General features: G+C 43.0%; 1 protein-coding gene across 8 annotated transcripts in view; it reads right to left on the reverse strand.

Annotated features, from left to right (window-relative positions):
• KATNAL1 (katanin catalytic subunit A1 like 1) overlaps positions 1-7,086 on the reverse strand; it is a 113,400-nt gene extending 106,314 nt beyond the window's left edge. The window contains exon 1 of one of the 8 annotated variants that reach the window (XM_081814792.1): positions 6,893-7,083. The gene's annotated coding sequence lies outside the window, so the exon portion shown is untranslated. Of the gene's footprint in view, positions 1-6,263; positions 6,498-6,527; positions 6,735-6,892 lie in introns of those variants that run through there. The other 7 variants (XM_031036052.2, XM_006727981.3, XM_081814788.1 and 4 more) reach the window with 7 other exon arrangements.
• Positions 7,087-22,942: the final 15,856 nt, after the last annotated feature.

Below are 22,942 nucleotides of genomic sequence, written 5' to 3' on the forward strand. Positions count from 1 at the left end.
GAGATGAAATAATGTATTTTATTCATTGCCTATATAATTAAATACTACTGTCCTTAATTTCATGGTATTTCAAAGATATTACATAAAACCTTTCAAAACCCTGTCTGCATCATATTACTTTATCAAGTAGTCTTTAAACAATTAATGTTATTATCATATCCATTCACTCAAACGTTCATTATCCACTCTACACTATTTAAAATACCTACCCCCCATTTAGCAAACACCCATGTATATGTAAGGCCCATATAATTCTTTACTTCAAAGAATATATAATAAGGCAGAGGAAATAAGAGGAGTATAAAAATACCTATATTCACACCAGGAAGTATATATTAAATACTAGTTTCATCCATATTCTCCCATGAGCAGATAAGAAAAACAAAACAGAACTTACTGATTCCCTCTCATTCATTTCCTCCTACCTCCTAATCACCAAGAAAAATGGAAGAAGGGAAAATCGTCAGAAAGGAAAGGATACTTAAGTATAAAGACTCTGATGGGTACAGAGGAATCCAAGAGAATGAAGGAACATGCTATTGAAATAAACGAAATAAATGAAGCTGAAGTTTATAAGTTATAGAAGCATTTACAAAAAATATCTTCATACCAAAAAAATATTAGAAAGAATAAAAATTTCAAACTAAAGTTCACTTTTAAAAAATAATGAAATCTTGCCATTTGAAATGACATGAGAGTATTACGCTGAGTGAAGTAAGTTAAAGACAAATACCATGTGACTTCACTCATAGGTGGAATTTAAGAAACAAAAAACAAAAGGGCGCCTGGGTGGCTCAGTTGGTTAAGCGACTGCCTTCGGCTCAGGTCATGATCCCAGGGTCCTGGGATCGAGTCCCACATCGGGCTCCTGGCTCAGCAGGGAGGCTGCTTCTCCCTCTGACCCCCTCCTCTCTCATGCTGTTTCTCGCTCGCTCGCTCTCTAATAAATAAATAAAATCTAAAAAAAAAGAAACAAAAACAAACAAGCAAAGGGGAAAAAGGGTGGGAGGGGCAAACCAAGAAACAGACTCTTAACTATAGAGAACAAACTGATAGCCACCAGAGGGGATGTGGATGGGAGGATGGGGGAAATAGGTGATGGGGATGAAGAGTGCACTTGTCGTGATGAGCACCAGTTGTATGAAAGTGCTGAATCACTATATTGTACACCTGAAACTAATATCACACTGTATGTTAACTACCTGGAATTTATTTTTTTTTAAGATTTTTACTTATTTATTTGAGAGACAACAAGAGAGCATGAGTGGGGTGAGGGGTAGAGGGAGAAGCAGGCTCCTGAGGAGCAGGGAGCCAGATGGGGGGCTGGATCCCAGCATCCTGGGATCATGACCTGAGCCAAAGGCAGACACTTAAAAGACTCAGCCACCCAGGCACCCCCAACTAACTGGAATTTATATAAAAACTTAAAAAAATAAATAAACAAAACTCACTTTTTAATAGGCTGCTTAATAGGAGCTTTTAATCAACAATTACTAATGGATAATTACTAATTAAGAATTACAAAGTTGGAAAGGGACTTAAAAGGTCATTTATTCCATCTCCATACCTTCAAATAGGATCATAATCAAACCATCCACAGCAAAAGAAACATAAAGACATCTAGTGGACATTAAACAACTCACCTTGGAAAACACTCCTTTGGTTTCTTTTTAACTACTCTCACAATCTATGCCTTAAATTTATCTAGCTAATGCCTGTATATACCTAACTTTTACTAAGTATTCTAAGGCATTATTTCACTAGGCCTACCATATATGAGTTATCCAGGAGAAAAAGTGTTTGAAATAATGAGGAGTACATTAAAATATACATATTTCCATTTATAAACTGATGCTCAAAATTAGTGACATCATAATATAAATCAATCCAGAAATGAGATATAGTCAGACAACTGAAGAATTTTAGGGCTATGGGATCTCAAATCATGCAGCAGAATTCCAAATTTCTTTGAAGATGAAACCAAGGCAAAGATGTTAATTTATTAATAGTCTATAAAATAACATTTTACAGCATTTCAGGAAGCCTCCCTTAAAAGAATAACTGATGAATCCTTTTATAGAACAAATCATTATTCCGTAATGTACCTACTACCTTGATCTACCTGCTTAATATGATCAGGTAAAGTCACAGAACGTGGCCTCTCGTCAAACAGAACCGACAATCCCGGTACGCACTGTTGCTAAGGGGGACAAAGGGAAGAGAAAGGTCTTCAATTACTGGGCACTTAGGGTTTACCTCCATTAAAGTGTCTATTCTTCCCAAAAATCTTATAAAAAGTATTAGTATATTTTTTTAGTAAGGAGACAGGTTTGGAAACTTGTCCATGATCACAAAGAAAATAAGCTGTAGTTCCAGAATTGACAACAGATATATCTGACCCCTTCCACCATACCATACTCAGCAAATGATCTTGAAGAAATGTTCTCTATAAAAGAATACCACTGTGCATGTTGAGAAAATAAAGTATGAAGTATTAATCCAAAGGATCTGTAAGAGCTTTCTAATTTTACTGTGATATTTACACAAAATAGATAATAATTATCAGTTAAGTGAATAAATCTAAAGTTGTTGAAGAATACTCAATCATAAGTTCTTGGCCTGGATTCTCTTCTCTTTAGTAAGACCTTAGGCTATTGGTTTCCTCAATATTTTAAGCTCTCCCATAGTAAATCAAAATTTAAAGGAAAAAAAATATCACACAACCTTGTGTTTTGCTGTCATTGAAAATTACTGAATTCTAATCTCAGCTCAGTGAAACCATTCTTAACCTGTCCTAGCTTTCCACAGTGGCTATTCCAAATCTCCACCATTCTCCTTTCCTAAACCAATCTGCCCTCATCAATTGACCTTGATTCCTATCTACCTCTTAGAGAACCTAAGTTTGAACTCTCTAACCTTTTACCACCCAACCTATAAATATACATATCTATTCTCACTTCTTTTCTTTCTTTTTCAGTGCATCTCTCCTCCTGTCAACATTAGCACACTGCCTAGGATCACAGCGAGCACTTCGTTGATACTTACAAAATAGAAATAATTCTAGACTAATTCTTCCACCCTGCTCATCCCATCCTTTTCCTACACTTTCAGAGACCTCTATCAGCTATCTCCTCTTCTCATCTCCTACATCTTCAAACATTTCCTCTTTATTGGCTCTTTCCCTAACAGTTTATCAATCTTTAAAAAAAAAAAGAATACCTACAAACCGTTTTTAGTTACTGCCTCATCTCTTTCTTTTCTTTTCTTAAAGAGAAGTGTGCCTGGAAATTTCATATTAAGGAAGTACTGTCAAGTAAAGAGAATAATATTACAGGTTTTTGTTTTTTTTTTTAAGAATCCTTAATTCTTTTTTAAAGTTTATTTATTTAAGTAATCTCTACACCCAAACGTGGGGCTTGAACTCACAACCCCGAGATCCAGAGTTGCTCACTCTATTGACTGAACCAGCCAGGCACCCCAAGAACCCTTAATTTTAAAGATACATATTGAAATAATTACAGATAAAAAGATATGATATCTGAGTTTATCTTTAAAATAATCCATTTGGGGGAAGGAGTAACAGATGAAACAAAATTGGTTATGTGTTCATTCGTCAAGGAAAGTGATGACTACATGGGGAGTTTATTATTCTATTTTCTTTTGTATATGTATTATCAAGGAAAATTTAAACTTGTTTTTCAAGTAGCCTATGCTCACATTCCTCTTCATTTTTGCAAAGTAGTTTAGAAATACTTTACAGCCACCAAATCCAATGGACATGTTTCAATCTTTACCTTACTTGCCCTCTCCAAGACACATGATACTCTGGACCATTCCAGCTTCTTACTTTCCTCTCCTTTGTCATTTGTTATGCATGCTCGCTCTGAGTCTTCTCTGCCTCCCAACCTCTCAGTCTCATTTGTGGGCACTTCCCCCACTTCCTTCCAAACATGGTCCCACTCCCCCACCCCAAAACACACACACACACACACACACACAATGCTATTCCTTCCCAAGAGTTCCATATTCAAACTTTTCCTTTTTCATTTCTAAACATTCCTCCAATGTGAGTTGATCCATTCTCCTATAATTTCAACTACTTATGCACATGCAAACCCATACCTCCAGCCCTGAACTCTCTCCTGAGCTCCAGATCCAAATGCATCCTTACCTGAATATCCCACAGGAACTTTGAATAAATGCTTAGAACTGAACTGACCTTTATCTTTCACTCCAACAAAACCCTGCTCCTCATCCTTTCAAATCAATGGTTTCACTATCCTCACAGACATCCTAGCCAGAAAACTAGGAATCATTTGTCTTAGGGTTCCAAAACTTTCTAGTCCCCAACTTAAGTCATATCAATTTTATCCCTTAAATACTTCTACAATCCCTGTCTTTCCATAACCCCAACTGCTTTTCAGACTTTTGTTCATTTTTCTATTGTACTTTTTCCCCCTAAAACTGGTTTCCCTATACCACTCTATTCTCCCCTCTCCAAGGTCCTTCTCCACACTGCAGCTGGAGTTATCTTTCTAAAATACAAACCCAATAACACCACTACTCCATTTGAAATTCTTCAATGGTTGCCCCCCCACCCTCCCAGAAAAAAACAAAACACTATAAACTCTTTATCACAGTACCGAGTACTTTAAGATCTGGCCTCTTCCCCCCACTACACTGCTAGTACTCTGGGATTCAGGCATCAGAATGACCTAGGGTTCTCCAAACACAGAACACTGGAATCTATCCTTTCTTCTGTTGTGCCATTTGCCTAAAATGACTTTCCTCATCTTCTCTCCCAGTGAAAGGTTACTCAACTTCCTTAACACAAGTCAAATGTCACATCATACTGGAAACTTTCCCCAATCTCCTTAGACAGAATCAGGATCTTTCTACCAATGGGTACAGAGAATGGCATCAATGGTTGAGATCATGACTTAAATGAGTTAGACCCACCTGGGTTAAAATCCCAGGTTCAAACTTTATCAGCTGACTCTGAACAAGATCTCTCAGTGTGTTTCCTCATCTCTAAATAACAGTAGCTAGGATTTTTTATGAGGATTAAATAATGAGCTACATGCAAAATATCATAAGTGCCTCACTGAAATCAAGTATTCAATAAATGTTACTGTTATATTACTGTTTATTTCCTCTCTGGGCTCCTATGGCAACTTGCACTTACCTCTATCATACTATCGTGATGACATGACTGTTTCCTCATGCAGAACAGACTATCTTCTATCATCTTTTTATTCCCACTACCAGGCATAATACCTATAATATCATAGGTTCTTAACAAATCTTAATAAACAAGTAAAATGCTTCCAACTCCTGTACTATATACCATAAGGCCTCAATTTTTTTTTCTAATGGTCTTTCTAAATTTACTTTCCATCTCCTTGTACAAAATTGGTACTTTAAGTAAAATTTACAAGTCAGCCTCATTTTAATTGAGAAAAAGGGCATTTTGTAGTGGCCTTGTGTTGTTTTCTTGTTGAAAACACACACACGGGGTGCCTGGGTGGTACAGTCAGCTAAGCATCCGACTCTTGATTTCAGCTCAGGTTGTGATCTGAGGGTCGTGAGATAAAGCCAGGAGTCTGCTTAAGACTCTCTCTCCCTCTAATAAAAAAAAATAATAATAATCAAACACAAAATAAGCCCACTGTTCTATCAACAATTTTTCTACATACTATATAAAATAACAAATTTCTAGGATGGTTATCTACTTGTTAAAAAAATTTTAAAGGGCAATCAAGGCAGGTTTTCTTCCTTACCACCAGGACCTGAGCCAACTCTAAGGACTAAGGTGTATTGCAGAGTATTTGTTTTTTAAGTAGAACATGGCATTTTTCATTTTGAAAACATGCTCCTGAGAAATTCTGAAGAACACTGAAACAACCAAAGAAAATAATTATTACTACCCACTGCTAAAAAAAAAAAAAAAAAAAAAAGACAAGCCTGTGCTTTAAAAATCACTAGTAAGTTAAAGTTAAACTAATCTTCAAAATAGAATCAAAATATATGTAGGCAGTATTCAAGCTAGTAAGTAGGGTGTGGGGGTAATCGTTCTGCAATCTTGACCCTCAATAAATGCAAAAGGCAAAACGGTTTAAAAAAAAAATACTACTATAAAATAGCATGGTCTCTACTTCTACACTTGACCTTTAAACATTAATGCCCTTTGAGTAATTATTAATGGGTTTAATATTAATATGCAAACACCTCTGAGCTACTTCAGAATAAACATGATTAAATACCTAAAATAAACGTACTAGGGAAAGGAGACAGGCCTGTTAAAAAAGTTTCTCGGGTCTCACATCAAATGTGTGCCATACATACGGTTCGGCACCGAGAGGCAGCAACCTGGGAGGGTCAGAGGCGCCGCAGGCCCGAGGCCCTGAAGCTGGGGCGGCTGCTCATCCCTGAGACTTTGCGGGGCGGTGGCCCAGCCCAGTCGGGGTGGGGCTGAGAGCTGTTAGCCGGGGCGGGCCAAACGGCAGGGCGGGAAGCCCAAGTCTCACCTCCACTTCCCTTTCCCAGCGCAGAGCCCAGTTCCGCGACCACCCAAGAGCCCCTGCACCACAAAGATTTTCTCTCGCCCGGTCCGCTCAAAGTTTATCGGTCTTTCCCATTGGTCAGGGCCGCCGGGCTTTGTAGTTCGCCGGTCCAAGCCACCCCGCCAAGGCCGCAAGCCTGTGGAGCCGCTAAACTACAATCCCCATAATGCCCCGCGATCTCCGCGCTCCCACTGTTCTCCATCTCCCCTCACCGCGCCCCAGGACCCGCGCCGCCGCACTGCCGTGGCAGCGGGAGACCGGGTGGGGCTGTGAACCTGAACCCCCACCACCTGCTCTCCTTCTTGCGCCGTCTCCCTGTGATTCATTACCTACGTGGCGCAGATCGGCGGGCCGTTGGTGATGCGGTCCGAGTGGGGGTGGGGCACAGGCCGCCGCCGCCGCGGAGTCCGTTAGTTCCCGACGTGCGAGAAGAGGCGGTGGCGGCGGCGTACGGTTGCCATGGCAGCTGCAGGCCTAGCGGTGAGGGGAGCGCGGAGGCTCCGAGTCAACTCGGGGGAGGAGCCTGGGAACCCCACCCGGGTGAGGGGGAAGGGAGGCGCACGGGTGCGTCTGGGAGAGGGAGACGGTGACATTGAGGAGGACGAGTGACTAATTGAACTCGGGTACTGCCCACTGAGCCCTGCCGCGGCAGCGTCTAATCCCCTTGGCAGGACGCGTGTCCTGGGTCGTCGGCGGAGCGCGTTGGTGCCCGCTCTATTCTGGGAGGATGCGTGTGGCGTCAGAGGAAGGAGCGCCGAGCGGCTCAGCGCCCGGCTCTTTAAAGGTCGTCCGGTCCGGCCTCTCCCCCGCCGCCTCTGCGGGCGTCCTTGGCTGGCTCTGCCGGGTGGCGTGGTGGGAACCGGAACCACCCTTTCTGGGCTTTTCACCAGCAAAACCGAGTTTGCAATCTTTCACACTTTTCTGCCACTTTCTGAGGAGTGGGCTAGAAACGAATCCTTTAGTAAGGCGTAATGCGTATGGCCTTTAGGATTATTGAGATTTGAGAACTTGTAAGTGGCACTGATTTCGGCTCAATTTTTGATGTGTAATATTTCCGAGGTAATCTTTTATGGACTCTCCCAAGACCCGTCTCAGATGCGGTGCAGTAGAAACAGGTTAAGCGCATGGGCTTCTAAAACCCGCTTCTCGGTTCACGTCCTGCCCCTACATTTGGTAGCTGATAACCAGGGGCAATTTACTTAACGCTCTGATGCTGAACCTTTTAATCTGCAAAGTGGAGATAATGCCTAGCGCATAGTGCTTGTGAGAAATAAAGGCATTCATACTGATGAAGCACTGTAAAACAAAGACTGGCATTTAACAATAACTTTTAAATCTCACTTATTTAATCCTTCGTGATAAGAATCAGAAGAGTGGTACCCTGGACGTGAGAGTGGGGTGTGACGGAAGAGGGAATTTTCGGTAGTGATGGAAAAGCTCTCTATCTTGCTTAGGGTTTGGGTTACAGAGGTATGTACATTTGTCAAAACTCATGGAATGGTACGTGTAAAATCTGTATGTTTCACTGTAAGTAAATGTATCTCAAAAAAAGAACATAAAAGTAAGATCAGTCTTGGCAATTTTCAAAAATACAATACAGTGTTGTTAACTATAGTGACCAGGCTGTACATTACATCCCCAGGACTTATTTATTTTATAACAGAAAATGGGTGCCCTTTGGCCCCCTTCATCACCCATTTAGCTCCACTACTCCCACCCACCCCCCACCTCTGGCAACCACCAATCTGTTCTCTGCATCTGTGAGATTGTAATTAGAGCTGTAGACTCTAATACAGACCACAGAGATGTTCTCTGTCCAATCTCCAGATTTTGCAGATAAGGAAAATGAGACCTAGAGAATTAAGTAAATGGAGAAAGTGGGGGGGGAATTACCCTGTCGTTTTCTACCAATAAATGTCTCTTGAGAAATTATGATTGAAAACAGCAAGCTACTTATGTGTATGTCATCCGGTTCTCAGTCGGGGTCACCTTGTCCACAGAAATTTTGTTGAAATTGACTCAAGTCCCTTTTCCACCTCCTGTGGAAAGGCCAATGTTCTCTCCAAGATTGTACATTCCCTCGGGGCGAGGGGGTGGGGGGACGGGTTACAATTTCAGGGTCATTTCTGGGTCTGAGTTCCTGCTTTCTCTGAACACATGGACTCTCTCTCATCTCACCTTCTGCAACTCTTTTTTTTTTTTTTAATTTTATTTATTTATTTGACAGAGAGAGACACAGCGAGAGAGGGAACACAAGCAGGGGGAGCGGGAGAGGGAGAAGCAGGCTTCCCACGGAGCGGGGAGCCCGATGCGGGGCTCAATCCCAGGACCCTGGGATCGTGACCTGAGCCGAAGGCATACGCTTAACGACTGAGCCACCCAGGTGCCCCTCACCTTCTGCAACTCTTTTCCCTCCTGCTGACACACAGTTTGGAAATCAAACCCTTTTCTTCGGTTGTTTGTATAGCAGGCTCCTCTGAAGGTTTGGAGCAACTGAGGGGTTTTAAATGAAGGATGCAATAACCTAAAGTTAGAACTCCCTGGTCTTGGAAGGCCTACAGTATCCCAATGGCATTGGTATCCACCAACCCCCGTTCTTTTTCAGCAGAAACTGCAACTCTGCACTAACCACCATCTCCCTGGTCCCATCTCTCCCTTCCTCTTTTCTCGCTTTATACAGTACTTTTAGTTACCTCTGTCTCCTAATCTCTACCTTCAGGACCACCTTCCATTCCTCAACTGGTTATCAAAGTATTTTCCAACACAAAGTACTTGCCCCAAGAGAACTCTGGTGCTGGCTATTAAAATCATATGTTAAAACTCAGTATTTATCTGCATATTCTATTTGATTCAGCCCAAAGTATACTCAATAAATATTAAGCTTATGCACATGACCTGTCTAGGCTACCTGCATAGTGGGTTCAATTATGAAAACTATTCGGTATAAATGAGGAAGCAGTTGATAGTAGCTAGAACCTCATGTCGGAGAGAAAGAAAAACTAAAGTCTGTGAGCACAGCTTATATTGTGCAGAAGTAATGACAGCATTCAAGCAATAAAATCCAGAACAAAATCTAAGTTAATACTTAATAGCAATAATGACATCCTTATAGAAGCAACACCTGGATTTGTCACCTCTAGCAATTTGATCACAACTCTGCATATATAATGAGCATATAAATAGACTCTCCTTTACTCCTGGAGAAGATGATACAGATCTGCTCTCAGCTGAACACATGTTTTTGTAGTAGGGATGATAGGTTCACCCGATCCATCCATCCCTCATCTGATTTCCCTTGTGACTTGTACTTACAAGGCAGCTGGCCAGGGTTGTAGTGCAGTCTACAGTCATGAAGAAGTCTGCAAATGCAAGGCCCCAAATATATAACCCTCCTTGTTTTTTGAAGTCAGAATCCCAGAGAAGCAGCTCAGCAGGACAAGCCACTTAGGAGAATGACGACAGCAGTGATAGGCAACAGCTGCCTTCAAGTAAGCTGAAGGAGGATGGTCACACAAAGGAAGACCATGAGCAGGCCTTAGAAAACCTAGCATGGCTATGGACAGTTGGGAAGGAATGAGGACCGATAATAGTTTATTGTTTCCACGGGAGACTTTGGATTAGTTCAAGTAATAAACACACTGTGCAAATCTGAAAGTAATAACAGATGAATCTACATAGACAATATGGTCATGAGCCATTGCCCTCATTAAAGAGACTTAGAACATCTAGGGGCGCCTGGGTGGCTCAGTCAGTTAAGCATCTGCCTTCGGCTCAGGTCAGGATCTCAGGGTCCTGGGATTGAGCCCCGCATCGGGCTCCCCGCTCAGCAAGGAGTCTGCCTCTCTCCGTCTTCCTCTGCCCCTCCCCCCTCTCGTGCGCATGCTCTTTCTCTCTCAAATAAAAATCTTAAAAAGAGAGAGACATCTGGTTCAAAGTCTGACATTTTTCCTCAGTTCTCAGTCTTGACCGGTATAGCATTTGACTTTGCTGGTCACCCTCCTTAGTGGTTCACAACCTTGGTTCTCCTCAAAGCCTACTTCATCGTGTTATTCACCACCTCTTCTACCTGCTCCTTATTTGTGGAAATAGCTCCCAACATTCAATCAATACACCCTCTCCATGTATAGCGTTTCATCTCTCAGCTCTGGTTGACACTCAGATTTCCCTCACTAGTTCTGATCCCCAAGCTCCAATACTGCCCCGAAATGCCGTACACTTCCTTATCTTGTTCTATATACTGTTTTCTTCACCTGGAATGCTATCTCCTTACCCTAAATTCCACCTCTTCTACAAAAACTAACTCAGGCCTCTACATGAAGCCTTTCCTGATCATTCCTGCTCACAATCATATCATCCTGCTCTGTACTCACAACACTTCCTGCCTGTATCACCCACTTAGACAACCAACCGTACCGCCTAGTGGTAGTTCGTGTGTTGTTTACTCATTGGCTTTTGTCTTTTCTCCTCACTGATTTCAAGCTCCTCTGATGTACATTTCTGGGTATTTCCAAATACATCTTTATAATACCTTTCATGTAAGGACACAATATTTTTGATTGATGGCTCCTTAACTTTTCTCCTGAGTTATACCTCCTCTCTCATAGCTCTCCCCCTTCTAGTGCTATAAAGGACATTTACAGCCTCCTAATATAAGTATCCCTAAAGCCTATGGAAAAGTGTGGGCCCCCATATATATTCAGTGGATGGGTAATCTTAGGAGGCAGTTCCTCTAGGTCACTTGTAGTATGGAAGGAGTTCAGGAGGTAAGTGGCACTGAATTCCAATGCTCAAAGTCATGGACTAGGTCCTAGAGCAAAGTTTAGTAGGTCATGAAATCAATTTCATGCATCCTCTCCAGCTTTTTAATGTTTAAAATGGAGTAGGGTAAGGTAGAATCAAACAGAAGCAATAGGGACAAAATGCAGAGTGTATGCACATAGTTCCGGTCAAGTACTGGACAACAGTCGGTGGACTTTCAGCTTCAAACCTACCCTCTCTCCTGCTTTGTGCTGATGGAGCTGGAACTAGGCAACCCTCATTTCTCCTTTGTCTGCTGACTCCTGGGTACACTAGGGAAGAGCACAAGGCTGGAAGAAGAGGAAGCCCCTCGCTCACATGGTTGCCTCCTGTTAGATTACTGTCAGCATCACCCCAGCAATGGCCTAATAGCCTGGTGCCAGTAATTGCTGTCCCAGCTTCTAGTGGCACTTCCAGAACCACACTCATGGCACCTCTCCTCCCTCCACCCCAGACTTACCCGCATGGTCAGGTGTGCCTTTCTTTAGAGGTCTGGGTCCCATGTCTATGGTGCTGCTGCTCTAGGAGGCTGGGTTCTGAGAACACCATCCTCCTCTCTGCTCTCTGACCTCTGACCCCAGAGGCTGTCACTGCTTTGCAGTCATGACTGACATGTTACTCCAGCATTCTCTTTCAATTTTTACAACCCTCCAACATCTACTTAATTCCCTCTGTTCAGTTCTCTCTGTTGAAATACTTCCTCTGCTTTCTTTTTTTTTTTCCCAGATTTTATTTATTTATTTGCCAGAGAGAGCACAAGAAGGGGGAGTGGCAGGCAGAGGGAGAAGCAGGCTCCCCACTGAGCAGGGAGCCCGATGCGGGACTCAATCCCAGGACCCTGGGATCATGACCTGAGCCGAGGGCAGCTGCTTAACCGACTGAGCCACCCAGGCCTCCCTACTTCCTCTGGTTTCTTTTCTCCTGACCCTAATACATATGGATAGGGAAGTAAAATATATTTCCTGCTGTGAATGTTGGTCCAAAAGTTTTAAGAAACACTACCTTAGAGGAATGGGAGAGTTCTTCAATAGACAGATGCCCTAAGTGCCAAGGGGCCAGCCCCACCCTGTCCCTGTCCGGGGGGCTCTGCATCTCAGGTGTGCGAGGAGCAGAGATGCAGGTTTGTCACAGCAGCTGTCACCGTTGGAGCCCAGGCCTAGCTAGTGTGGCCTGTTAGAACCACAGCTAATGAGCCGACAGCTGTCTACCACAGGTTGGCTGGAGCCCCAAGCTTCATCTGGAATCTGACCTCTCTCGGCTATGTAGAAACTCAGCCTTTTAACTTGCTGCCCTTCCACCCTTTTAAGTGAGTGGGGGAAAACAAAAGTTAATGATGAAAAAAAGCTAGAGACCTGATAAAGTGGGACTTGGCGAGTCGAAGAAAAGGATGAAAAAGACAGATTTTCAGCGAGCATTTTGTCTATCTGATGCTGTCTTTTCTCATGGGTGATATGAGGAGGTGATAGGCAAGAGAAGGAAAGGAAGAACCTTCTCCCTATGATCCAGCCCAAATGAGTCTTTTGCTCTATTTTATTCATGAACTTATATACTTCTGCTTCAGTGCTCCCATTAGAAGGGAGACACTCTTTAAAGACCAGAGCTATTAGGCGGGCCTCATTTAATCACATATTCTTAATGAAAAGAACTGCTCTACATTTTGGGAATTCAAAATATTTCTTATGTATGCCAAAATAAACACAGAACCTCTTGGCAGTCGCCTGTGGGGATTCTCCTTGCTTAGGATTTTGTATTTCTTTATGCTAATTTAGAAATATGAACAGAAAACCCAGGACTCAAGGCTGTTAAGTGGATTTGTAACACTCTGGAGTGTTGTGGGTACGTAACTCAATGAATGAACGTATAGTCCTCTGTGATCGCTGGAGTAATAGTATTTTCATTGAGCACTGCAGTCAGTCATCGCGGATACTCTGCAAGCTGCTAATACATTAGCAACACGTCTTTCACCTAACTGTTTTAGGACCTTACATTTAGTAGAGGAATACATAACCAAATGTGAATTACTCAGGCAAATGTTGGCAAGTTACTTCGTTTGTGACGCGCAGAACATTTTCTAGCGAACTGGAAAGCATGTCATGTGATTTCGCCACTGAAACACGTTACAATGTAGGTGGCATGTCACAGAGGAAAAGCAGCTTGTGATCAGGTTTTCTATTTGTAGACGGCAGCGTTGTGCCAAGCAGCCCCAACCACAAAACATTTTAAGTCTGAATGAAAAAAGGGAGCGGTGCAGCTGAGATCCCATTTCCCCTTCCAAGAAGATATGAGCCACCTAGAGAGCTATATTCCTGGTCCTGGAATCCTTCTCTTGCCTTTTTTTTTTTTTTTTCCTGTGTCCTGTTTTAGTTCAGCCTGTCGGGAATTGAAAGTGATGGGTTTGGGAGGTAATTCTATTTCCTCTCTCCCCTCTTGTTTTTCTGCTACACTTTAGGTCTTCTTTGTGATTTATGTGCATAAATGATGACTTACATGAATCATTTTAAATGGTTAACTATTCAAGCAAACTGTTCATCATCCAGTTCTCTGTGATATCCTCGCCTTATGTTCGCCAGGCTGCCTCACTCCTTTCTCAAATCCCACCGCAAATTACACGTTTCCAAAAAACCCTCACTGACAGCTACAATGAAGACTTCTAACAGCCCTTATTCATCCTCGCCTCTGTCCCTTTTCCCCAGCTCTCCGGTTACCTGTTCTCACTATCCCACAGTGAAATCACAATGAAATAAAGGACAGCAATCACGTAAGTTTTGTGCTCTTTCTTTCCTCTTGCTCTGTGCCTGGATTTATGCCTTTGTGACAAATAAGCGTGTTGTTGTTTTCTTAAACATTACGACATACATGAGAATTAGAGTTGTCCAGTCACACCTCAGAGATGCTGTGGGTTGGTTCCAGAACACCACAATAAAACAAATATCACAGTAAAGCAAATCAAATGAATTTTTTGGTTCCCCAGTGCATATAAAAGTTATGTGTACACTATCCTGTAATCTTTTAATTGTGCAATAGCATTATGTCTAAAAAACAATGTACCAGGGCACCTGGCTGGCTCAGTTGGCAGAGTGTGTGACTCTCAATCTCAGGGTTGTGAGTTCGAGCCCCACGTTGTGTTGTAAAGATTACTTTAAAAAAAAGTAAAATTTTTAAAAATAAAAATAAATTTAAAAAATAAAAACAATGTACATACCTTAATACAAAAGTCCTTTATTGCTGAAAGATGAGTTTTCAGCTGGTGGAGGATCTTGCCTCACTGTCGATGGCTGCTGACTGATCAGGGTGGTGGTTGCTGAAGGTTGGGGTGACTGTGGCAGTTTCTCAAAATAAAACAACAATGAGGTTTACCCATGTTTATACCTGTAGAATTAGTTCATTCATTTTAACTGCTGCACCCATATCATATAGTTCATCCATTTCCCATTGACGGACATTCATTTCTTTCCAACCTTCATGTCTTGGTACATCTGGGCTGCTGTAACAAAAATACCATAGGCTGGATGGCTTATAAACAGAAATTTATTTCTGACATTTCTGGAGCCTGAACAGTTCAAGATCAAGTCACCGGCAGATTCAATGTCTGGTAAGAGCCAGCTTCCTAGTTCATTGACAGTGGTCTTCTTGCTGGGTCCTCACGTGGCAGAAGGGGAGAGGGAGCTCTCTGAGGTCTTTTATAAGGACACTAATCCCACTCATGAATGCTCCACCCTCCCAAAGATCCTAATCCACCTCCCAAAGATCCCACCTCCAAATAGCATCACACAAGGCGGGGGTGGGGGGAGGAGTAGGGTTCGAACATATGAATTTGGAGAGGACACAAGCATTCAGTCTGCAGCATTTTACCCTTGGCCCCCCAGAATCCATATCCTTCTCACATGTCATCAACTCTAATGTCCAAAATCTCATCTAAATATGATCTAAATCAGTTATGGGTGACACTCAGTATTCATCCTGAGGCAAATTCCCCTCCAGCTGTGAGCCCATGAAACCAAAAATGCCATGTGCTTCCAAAACAAAAATGGTGGGACAGGCACAGGCCTAACTTTCCCACTCCAAAAGGGAGAAACAGGAAGGAAGAAAGGAATGAGGTCCAGAGTTAAGTCCAAAACCCAAGGAGGCAAATTCTATTAGACCTTAAGACTGGAGAATAATTATTCCTCTTTGACTTGATGCTCTGCCCTCCAGGTACACTGGGGTAGGGATCCCACCTTCCAGACACACTGGGCTGGTGGTCCTGCTCTCCCAGCTTTGTTGGGCAGAAATTGGGCCCCAAGGCTCCCAACAGCCCTGCCCCCATGGCTTTGAGTGGTTTCACCTGCCATGGCTCCTGTGGGCACCACTCTTATGGCCCCAAGGTCCCATCCTTTGAAATTTAAGTGAAGGCAGCCATGTCCCCAGGGATTGTACACTCGGTAGGCAGTGAGATACCACCAGAGTTTGCTACCTGCACTCTCTCAGGGGTAACCACTGCAACCCACATTGCACCTGGGCCCACTGGCTCCTCACATGGGGCAGCCTAGGAGCGTGGTGGGGTGTGTGGTTGTGGTTGCGTGGTGCGAGGGGAGGCAGTACCCAGCAGCTCACATTGAGTTCCTGCAAGTGCCAGCCACCCCTCTATTGAAACTGCTCTTCCCTGCCCTCCTGCTCTGGGTCTATGTGGGAATGGTAGGCCTGATGATCTTTGAGTCACTCTGAGAGGAATCCTCGGTCATTCCTCCATTGTCTTGGAGAACAGCACCTGGCTTCTGCTAACGCAGCTGATCCATACTCATCTCCTCATCAAATGGTCACTTAGCCACACCCTTAGTGTTCTCTCCCAAACAGCCTTTCTCCTTCCTTTCAACAGGGACAGACTGAGAGTTTTCCAAATATTTAAGGTCTGGTTCCTTTTTGATCAACATTTCCATCTTTAAGTCATTTCTCTCTTCTTAAATTTTACCGTAAGGAGTCAGGAAGAACCAGGCTGCTCCTGCAACACATTGCTTAGAAAGTGCTTCAGCTAAATATCCAATTTCAATGCTAGTGTGAAAGGATTTCAATCTCAGATGGAACCAGAGGATATGAAATAGAGAATCTCAAGAATGCGCCCTTGGCAGTGCCTGGGTGGCTCAGTCGGTTAAGCATCTGCCTTCGGCTCAGGTCATGGTCCCAGGATCCTGGAATCAAGCCCCACCTCCCTCCTCAGGCACCCTGCTTCAGTGGGGAGTCAGCTTCTCCCTCTGCCCCTCCCCTTGCTCATTCTCTCTCTCTCAAATAAATAAATAAAACCTTTAAAAAAAAAATGCACCCTCAGGAGAATAGAACTTAAGAACCAAGAGACTGATTTCCATTAAATGCCTGATTTATCCAAGACCAAGACTTACTGCCTGACCAATGAACATCCAAAAAAAAAAAAGAATCTCTCCCCATCCTTAAGCCAATGAATTCACTGCTTGGAATCTGGCTCAAACTCCCCCTCATTGCACTCCTTGCCCATAAATATTCGACCCAGACATTGAATGGACCGGCCTGTAGCTTGCATTTCCCAAGTTATATTCCTCTGCTATTCCCGAATAAACTCAATTTTAGGTAATTTGAGCTTGCCTCAGTTTACCACTTCATGTAGGTTGACACTTGCTAGTTCTAACTTCCACAAAACACTAGAACATTAACATACTTCAGTTGTTTGCCACTTTATAAAGGATGGCCATTCCTCCATTCTCCAATAAAATCTTCCTCATTTCCATCGAAGACCTCATCAGAATGGCCTTTACCATCCCTGTTCCACCACCATTCTGTTCAGGATTAGTTAAGAAGATTGAGGCTTTCCCTACAGCCCTCCTCTTTTTGAGCTCTCACCAGAATCACCTTTAATGGTCTGTTCACAGCAATGTCAGCCTTTTCTAGCATGCACCTCAAAACTTTTCCAACCTCTACCCATTACCCAGTTCCAGAGCCACTCCACATTTTTTTTTTTTTATTTGACAGAGAAAGAGAGAGAGAGCGCACACAAGCAGGGAGAGCGGCAGGCAGAGTGAGAGGGAGAAGTAGGCTCCTTACTGAGCAAGGAGCCTGGGATCATGACCTGAATCAAAAGCAGATGCTTAACTGACTGAGCCACCCAGGCACCCTGCCACTCCACATTTTTTTAAAGACTTTTTTTTATTTGAGAGAGAGAATGAGACAGAGGGAGAGGGAGCGAGAATCCGAAGCAAACTCCAAGCTGAGTGCAGAGCCCAAAGCGGGGCTCAATCTCATCACCCTGAGATCATGACCTGAGCCGAAACTAAAAGTCAGACGCTCAACCAGCTGAGCCACTCAGGGGCCCTGCCATTCCACATTTTTAAGTATTTGTTACAGCAGCACCACACTCCTGGTACTTCACTAATCTAAAGGTTGTACAGTGAATATCCTTGGATGTTACTTTGTACATATGTATAAAAGGTTTAGTAGGATTTATGCCAAGAAGGAGAATCATGGATAGCAAAGCATGTTCATCTTCAATTTTCCTAGATTTTACCAATTACTTCCTAAACTGGTTGTATCTATTTACATTCAAAACAGCAGAACAAGAGAATTTCTACATCACCATATCTTGGAATTATCCAACATTTTAGTTTTTGCTGGTCTGACAAGTATGAAAGTATCAAGGTGTATTTGAGTTTAAGATGGGTGTCACTGTATGCGTATTGTCAAGTCAAGAAAATGAGGCAGAAGCCAAGGAAGCAGAGGAAGTCAATATGAATTAGGTAGTATATTAGTTATCTATTATAACAAATTACCACAATCTTATAGGCTCAAGACAACACACTTTTCTTATCTCAGTTTCTGTGGGTTAGGAATTCAGGCACAGTTCAGCTGGGTTCTCTACTTCAGGGTGTCTCTTGAAGCTGCAATCAAGGTATTGGCTAGGGCTGGGGTCTCATCTGAGAGCTTGACTGGGAAGGACCAACTTCCAAGCTCACATGGTCATTGGCAGGATTCAGCTCTTCTCAGGCAGTTGGACTGAGGACCTTTGTTCCTTGCTGGCTGTCAGCCAAAGGCTGCCTTCAGTTCTCTGCTATTGGAACCTCTTCACAAGACAGCTCGTAATATGCCAACTTGCTTCATCAAAACTGGCAAAGGTGAGACTTTGATAGCAAGACTTGATAGTCAGAATCTTCAGTAATCTATTCATGGATAGTATCTAGTAATCTATTCATCTTGCATATTCTACTGGTTAGAAGCAAGTCACAGATCCCACCCATACTCAAAGGGGAAGGATTACCCAGAAGTGTGACTATTAGAAGATAGGGATTATTATGGGCCCTCTTAAAGTCCATCTGGCATAGGCTGGCATAAGAGTTGAGACTAGGGTCGCCTGGGTGGCTCAGTCGTTAAGCGTCTGCCTTCGGCTCAGGTCATGATCCCAGGGTTCTGGGATCGAGCCCCGCATCGGGCTCCCTGCTCTGCAGGAAGCCTGCTTCTCCCTCTCCCACTCCCCCTGCTTGTGTTCCCTCTCTTGCTGTGTCTCTCTCTGTCAAAAATAAATAAAATCTTAAAAAAAAAAAAAAGATAAGAGTTGGGACTATTGGATAGTCTATCATTACAAACCCCAATAATAATGGGCTCAATTAGACTAGAGATTTATTTCTCTCTCATTTGGAAGTCTGGATAGGTAGTGCAGGGCTGGTACAGCCGTTCATATTCACCAGGGACCCATGCTCCTTCTATCTCATCGATCTGCTATTCACAACATGTGGATCCTACCTCATCCTGCAAGACAGGTGCTCCAGCACTTGCCACCACATTGCATTCCAGCCACTGAACTCCATTCTACATACTGCAGTCAGCATAATTGTGCTAAGGTGAAAATCTACTCATGTCACTCCTCTGAGTAAATACCAATGGCACTTCCAGCCTACAGCAGAATTTCTCAAGCTTTTTTTTTTTTTATCATAAAACCCTGTACTCAATACAGGCATACATATATATGTACATACCACTCATACACACACACGCACTCATAGATCTCACACACATGAAAGTTTCTGAAACAAAACTCACTCTTACTACTACTCTAATATTCCTTTTTGTTTTAAATTGAATTCATGAACTACTAATGAATGTCGGAAAACACTGGCCTACAGGCTATAGTTCAGAGTATATGGTGACCTGGTTGTTCTTGTTTTTTCTTCCTCTCTTCACTCCAACCTCTTCATGCTCCCAGGCCTTGGTGCCTATATACCTCCTCCTTCTGCCTATAACCACCCCCCCCTCAACTGTCCTTCTCACCTTACCAGCTCCTCCTTGCTTTTCAAGAATCCGCTCAAACTTTCCCTCTGGAACCCATTCCCTGGCCCCAGTCCCTTTCCTTGAGCCCCATAGAATTCTGTGTCTCCCCCATCATAGCACTCCTGCTGATTCCAGTCATCTGCTCACATCTCTGCTTCTCTCCTAAATCAGTCACCCTGAGAATGGGGACTCTGACTAAGGTTGTGTATCCTCAGCCCTTGCAGAGTGCCTGATGTAAAGTCAAGCCTAATAAATGTTTCTTATATGAATAAATAAATGAATGAATGTCGTAGAAAAGAAGTTCCTGACAATATTTACTGAAAATCTATTGTATGTAGAGCGTTGTGCTAGAGAGAATCATGAAAAAAAAGCAGAAGTTGACAGTGATAAATTCTTAAAAAGGTATAAATGACCTATTTTCATAAATAAGGAGTGTCTTTATAACTACAACTAAGTACCATCAGGTGTCTCACTGACAGTGGACGGAATGATGTTAAATGGGATTGAAAAAACTCATTTCTCACATCCCTTCTCTTAACTGATTCCTTATTTCATCTCTGATGGGAGAAACCTCAGACATCCCTCAGATGTCTCTCTCCTAGCCTGGGTCTACTCTCCAAAGTGAGGCCCAGTGTAGAGCAAATGGACAGAGGTGTTCAAGTGATTTTTGATCAAGTACCCCACATGACTCATTCAGGGCCTTCCAAAACAGACCCAGGGAGCCAAAATGAGGTAATATGACATGTTACAGACTTCAAGAGTGGTTAAGAACACACGCAGCAGCTGCTGCAGATGCCATCATGAGCCAGAAAATTCAGGAGTTCAGCAGGAAGGGAAGTGTGAATTCAAAATGGATTCAGTGGCTCACTCTCAGACACTTCTTTGTTTTTTTTGTTTTTTGTTTTTTTGTTTTTTTCCTAAAGATTTTATTTATTTATTTGAGAGAGAGAGAATGAGAGAGGGCGAGTACATGAGAGGGGGGAGGGTCAGAGGGAGAAGCAGACTCCCTGCCGAGCAGGGAGCCCGATGCGGGACTCGATCCAGGGACTCCAGGATCATGACCTGAGCCGAAGGCAGTCGCTTAACCAACTGAGCCACCCAGGCGCCCATAAGACACTTCTTTGATCCTGGGAAACCCAGTCTTCTCAGGTCAATGCTGCGGTCCTGGCTGGTAAATTCAAGAGTAAACCAGGCCAAAAATATACGCAGACCATATTGGAAAGAATAAAATATTAACAAGGCAACAACTTACACTTTGGTGTTAATTTAAAATCCCAACTGCTAGAAAACAGCATTAGAAATAACCTGACCTCTCTCAAACTATTGCTTTCTCCCTCTAGTTCATAATAATAGCAACAGCTTATCTTGATACTGAGTTTTATCATCTATAAGAAGCCTTATGTCATCTGATCCCAGAGCAGCCCTGTAAGGTAAGTATGAGTATTATCCCCATTTTATGGATGAGGATCCTGAAAAGCTAAGTGACTGCTTGTGTGTCACACAGTAAGTAACTAGAATTGTATGGGATTCTAATTTATAATACTACTGATTTATTGCAAGGGAACAGCAATCAGAAACCTGGATTCTAACCCGAGGCTGCTAACGACACAGCTGTGTCCTCTTGGGCCTGTCATTCAGCCCTTCTGAGCTACATTTTCTCACCTATAAAATATGCGCATAGTAATACCTTCCCTGTCTGCTTCACAGGGTGCTCATGGGGACAGAACCCTGGGCTGTGTGTGAGAGTGCTCTGTAACCGGGATGGTAGTACACAGATTCTGATCTTAGCAATCTTTTTCAGCAAAATAATGAGAATCATACTGGTTATCATCTTTTTACTTTGGCAGTGTCTTCCGCTGCAGTCATTCAATAATTCTGCAGCATATTATTGCCTTTGTGACACCCGGTTGCTGCCATCTCTACAGCAGGCCGGGGTGGGAGGTGAGCATCACCTGGATAAAGTACTTTAAATACACAGGTGCCTAGACCCCACTGTGACCAATTAAAATTTTAGCGGGGGTGGGGGGAGATGGGGAAGGGCCCGGGCATCCGTAGTTTTTGATCTTCCCCAAGTGGTTCTAACGTGCAGCTAAGATTGGGAACCACCACTGTAGAGACTACAGGTTTGTTCCAGAACTGGCAGGTGCATAACCACAGTATGTCTGAGGTCGCTTGGGAAAGAGGTCCAGGCGTTGGACCTTGAACCACGAAGATCCTAAAGTCCTTCCATCACATCCGTGGCCGACCTCCACACGGGCAGTATGTGTATGATGGAAAAGATGGTAAGCATGGAGGAGAAGCCGGAGCAGCACAGAGCCCTATTTCTCGTCGCTGTTTCTCCGCTAAGATCTGCTTCTCCGAAACTCCGCATTAAGTTCCTACGTCATTGGGATTACAAAATTGAATACCTTTATAAAACAAAACAAAACAAAAAACTCAGAAGCACGAAATCTACAAGTGGCCAATCCTATAATTTTTCCCACTGATGATCAGGAAAGAATCTTCCATTTAATTCCAGTGGTGCCCTTGCAAATAGTGCTCCATTTGTTTCATTTTAGGGTTAACCAAATAAGCATAAATTACCTTCCCCAGTGTGATATATTTCATGTCTATTAAAAGTACTTGGTTTCCAGTAAAAACATAGGTTTAGCTATTGGCTCAAATTTCTTAAAGAAGTCATTATTGGAAGAAAATATCCAGCAAAAATCCAGGGTGTAACTATAATTAGACCTTTGACTTTGCATCTTCATAGGAAACAAAGTACCACTTCCTCCACTATTCACCTCTGAACTCCTCATACCAGAAATGAGGAAACAAAATAAATAAAAGGATTTGATTTTTCGGGATCCCTCTTTAGATCTGGGCACCAGTAGAAAGGGACATTCCCTTACACTGGTCCCATTAGAAATTATCTCGGGATGAATTACGTTGTCTCATTTGATCAGCCCGCTCCCAAGACTGGAAACAATTTGGTGGGAGTAAACTCTTGTTACAAGACCTGGAGATTTAAATAATGAAGAGGTTTATCTTTCATCTGAGAAGAGTTTATAGTCCACAGCATAGCCTGGAGACAAATACCCAGCCTCTGGGACCCCACAAAGGCAGTAATTAGGCGGCATTTTATTGTGATGCAATGGGTGTGCAAAAGATGGAGCTGGGCTACTCTCAGGGGCTTCTGAACCAAATTGGCTTCCTGGAGAGCCAACAGAAGAAAGCTGGCAACCTAAAAATATTTAAAGAGCTTAGGAACCCCCAGGGAGAATTTCCAACTATTGAAGTGGAAAAGACTAAGCATTTGCTAAGTCCAAAAAAGGAGATTT

Source organism: Leptonychotes weddellii, chromosome 3 (assembly GCF_054177405.1).
Source record: "Leptonychotes weddellii isolate Sample4059 chromosome 3, ASM5417740v2, whole genome shotgun sequence".
NCBI lineage: Eukaryota > Metazoa > Chordata > Mammalia > Carnivora > Phocidae > Leptonychotes > Leptonychotes weddellii.